The sequence below is a fragment of the Pteronotus mesoamericanus genome, unplaced genomic scaffold (genome assembly GCF_021234165.1).
Source record: "Pteronotus mesoamericanus isolate MK-2021 breed Mesoamerican mustached bat unplaced genomic scaffold, CSHL_Meso_final contig_82, whole genome shotgun sequence".
NCBI classification, from domain to species: domain Eukaryota; kingdom Metazoa; phylum Chordata; class Mammalia; order Chiroptera; family Mormoopidae; genus Pteronotus; species Pteronotus mesoamericanus.
The window spans coordinates 12,692,511-12,696,730 of record NW_026555265.1 but is presented as its reverse complement, the minus strand read 5'-3'; the positions used below and the strand labels follow the sequence as shown (position 1 = coordinate 12,696,730).

The window sequence follows — 4,220 nt, the reverse complement described above, 5'->3', positions numbered from 1 at the left end:
CATGCTCTCTCAAACTTAAGACAGGCACAGTCACACAGGGGTCATCAGATAAGGACTTGGGGGATGTGGAGAAGGGGCAAAAGACCCTCATTCCTCGGCTCTGTCGTGGCCAGAGTCCTCATTCTATCTGAAAGAAGTCTCCTTATCTCTCTGCTGCTCTGCCTGGCTGCCTGACCAGGTCAGTGAAACAATACCAAAGACAAGTACAGCCCTAAACTGGATCAGGCAGGTTCCTGGGGACAATTAGGCCTGGAAAAGGAATGCATTAAATCCTATGAAATTTACTTTGCTAAGAATGCCCTCAAGTTAATGAGTACTGATGTTTGGGATCCAAGCATGGGGTAAGATCAGTTTCCTAGGTTTCAGGGCCAAATGCTTGCCGCCCTGTGTACCAGGTCTTGACCTGAGGCAAATCTTTGTGTTCCTTCAAATGTTATCTATGATATCTATCTGTTTTCTGTAAACATAGCCTTTAGGCATTTATTGATAAGCTTTGCATGCATGCTGTATACCCCTGCGCATATCATTCTCAATAAAGGCCACTTCAAGAGAAGGGCTCAGGGCATTCTCCATTACAGGGAATTGCCACCCTCTTTTCCTGGCAGACCCAGAGTGTCTGGAATGACTTATTTCCTTATCTGCAGTAGCCAGGGGCACTCTGTGGTGTGGGGTACTCCTCTCAAAATAACATTTATTTATGCTAAAACAATTCTTAAAACTGCATTAATAGCCAAAGTTCTTTGTTATAAAAATCTTAGTGTTTCTACATAAGAGAGAAGTAGTTCTAGGTTAATAAAACCAGATTTGACTTGAGACGTTATCCTTTAAATTGTACAGAATGGAAAAAAAATACGTTATTTACAGAAAGCATTATCTACATACAAACTCAGGTACAAATTTGGTGACAAAAGAGACTTTCAAGGGCATGTTAGAATCTCAGAAACAGTTCTTAAATAGTTTAGTTTTGTTTTCTTGGATTTAAAAAATGTCTAAGATCCCTTTTCATCCTCAATCTTGGGAGCCAGATAGTACTTTAAATGTGACATGTCAGCATTTTTGTACTCTACTGCAGGGGTACATCTGCAGGCATACTGAGTGTTACTGTAGCTGAGAGTGGAATAGCTTCTGTAAAAAAAATTCAGGTACCTCAGTGCAAAAGTTAGCTGAACTGGCTCATTCACCTCTGTGGTAATAGCTTCCTCTTCTTTATCAACATTACTTGTTTGTGACAACTTAATATTTATTTCCATTTCCAATTTCAAGTTCCCCACTTGCAGAAAATTTCATTCACTCTTTTGCACAAGGAAATTACAATAGCATCTCCAATATGACTTAGATCTTAGCATATACTTACAAATTCATCCAAAAGACATCTTTACTACACAGCTATCCTCTTCTTCTGGAATTCCAAGTTGTTCAACCCCTAAATCCATTAACTTCTTTTCATAGTCTGAAACCTTTTCTTGATTTGAAGCTTTAAATACTAGTGCCAAAGTGTCTACATTATCTTCAGCCCTTGGGGTAACAGCCTTTGTTGCCAGCACATTTTACTAGTTTGCACATTACCAGATTGCAATCGCCACAATACCTGTCGAAGTTGATGGAGCTCAGGGTGAATTGCACCAAAGAGACATGGGTTAAGTCCATGCTCTGCATGTTCACATGGCTGGTGCCGGTGTCCCAGCAGGCCTCATAGATGAGGTCCTTAAGTGCCTCTGGCACCTTTTTCAGGATGAGCCCTGGACCAGGCGCACTTTCAAACATGGTAGTGGAATGGCAACAAGCCAGGTTTAAATGTAAAGGGAAGAAGGAGGTGTAGCTGGCCTGGGCTTTCACAGGATGAGTCAGCAGGCTAACGCAGCAGTGAGAGCCTGAGATCGGGGAAGATCACAACAGCGTTCAGACTGCAGCCATTTAATACCACTAATATTTCAAATATTCCTGTTAAATAGTTGTCATATACTTTAAAATTTTATAGAGTTGCTATTTTAACTTGGCTTGTAGGAAATGCTGTTTAGCTACAGAATATAGACTGCATGATTAAATAGGTACAGAGATATAAGTGGAAGTGAAAATTAGAGAGAAAAGTAATAGCAATATTTACATCAGTGTTTCTTAAACAAAGGTTCGCTTTAGAATCATTCATGGAGCTTGTGAAAAACATGCAGTTAAAGACTCCACCTTCATTGCTCTCGTTCATTAAATGAGATGTGTTCCAGGCCCCCATGTGATTCTAATAAATAGCATTAACGTTGTTTGAGAATAACTGAGCCACAGGTAATTCAATAACTAACTTGGGTGAACCTTTATATTCAGCAATATTATTAAATGTATATGTATGCATAATATCCCAAAGTATGCTTTGTGGATCTGCAAAATATGTCCCATGATCATATGCATATTAGCACAGTAAAAACTACCAAACACAATAAAGTATTTTAACAGTGTAATCCTGTGTTTTTAAATCTTAACTATGAAAGCTTTTAGTAATCTTACACCAATTATCATCCTACTGAGTTAGTTTCCACAGATACAAATGTGAATAGAAATTCATATTAGAGGCTCTCAAATATAACTATGTTGACCTGAAAACTAACGTATTTTTCTCTTAACTAGTTTTAACCTAGTAACTCAATAATTAACTATAAGGTCAAGGTAGTCAGAGATTTTTTTAAAAAATCTTTATGGGCACTTTATGCAAATGGTCGGCAATCTGAAAAGACAGTGGGTTTGAACCCTATCAGACCATCTTAAATTCCATTTTAAACTGACCCTTTTTATAAAGAGAAAAAAAGTGTAGTTAAGGGGTTTGGAGTTGGTGGGGGGGTGGAGTTAATTACATAAAAGCTGCGACATTCTTTCATCTGTGCCCTAGGCAGTGGTCTTTCTCTTGTTTCTCTTCCATAAGTATATACAGGGGTGGGCAAATGTAGGTTTACAGTTGTGAATACACAAAACATAGTTTATTCTTGTATTATATATTTTACCATACAAACAACTTGTATTCTAAAGGATCAAAACTAGTGGATCAGAAGCAGGATATTTTTAAAGTGTCAAGAAAGTGATGTAGAATGGGTTACATACTGACCCACATTCTCCACATAGCAAAGATTTTACTATTTCCTACTAGCAAGACTTTCTTGCTCTCATCCTTGATGCAGTATTATGTAGCGTTTCAAAGCAACAGCTTTTGAAGTTCCTGCCACGGTCAGAAGGTTTCATGTGGGTTGCTTTTATACGTACATATCTGAGTCTTCTTAGGCTGTACTTGTTTTTTTGTGTGTGTGTGGCTTACAGTTTTGCAGAGATATGCGAAGGTTACTGTTTCCTAGGTGTTGGTAAATAAAGTTGGTGCTGTATTTCCTGCTGTTCTACGATTTCTATGAAAGAAGTGTAACTTCAAAGTACTGTTTCCAGAGCATGTAGTTCTTCCTTTTTGAGAAAATAAAATTTTTGGGTGTCTGATCAGTTCTTGTTTTTGTCTTTTTCTGAATTTTGCTATTTTTGGAGATTTTATTTATTTCTTTTAGGGAGGGAGAAAAAGAGGGAGAGAAACATCAATGTGGGAGAGAAAAATCAATCAGTTGCCTCTCCTACATGCCCTACAAGGGACCAAACCCGCAACCCAGGGATGTGGCCTGACCAGGAATCAAACTGGCGAACTTTTGCTTCTCATGACAACACTCAATCAACTGAGCCATGCAGTTAAGGGTGAATTTTGTATCTTTGAAATGAGATTCTATTAATTGGGCCTTTACCTTACTTATGAAACTTCCAAGAAAGTTGGAGACCTTCAAATACTCGGTATTGCAGTATAGTAAAATGATGTAATCATATTTAGATATGGTAAAAATACTATTTACTAATACAGTATGTATGATATTGTGACAGTATATTTCCTAAAGGTTTATTTTAATTCTATTACTTTTTTTTATTAATTTATTAAAGGGATAGACTAAGCTATTTTTTCAGTATCCTTATTTCTCTTTTTCCCAAGTCTAACCTAGGATGTTTATTAAAAGCAATATTTACCTTTAAATAATTATGTTTTTAAATACCTTGATATTATGTCTCTTTTTAAAAGCCCATGAGTCTATTACCATTTCTCTTAGAGCATTCTGAAAATTTCTTTGAGCCTCTTTGCTTTCAAGTTCCGCATTTTCCTGAAATATTTTTCCTAACTGAATGTCCGCATACTATAGAAGCTCTGAAACATAATC

At 37.2% G+C, this 4,220-nt stretch overlaps 1 pseudogene; it reads right to left on the bottom strand.

Moving 5' to 3' along the window:
• Positions 1 to 989: 989 nt before the first annotated feature.
• LOC129079998 (proliferating cell nuclear antigen-like) lies at positions 990 to 1,764 on the bottom strand (annotated as a pseudogene).
• Between the last annotated feature and the right edge of the window lie 2,456 nt (positions 1,765 to 4,220).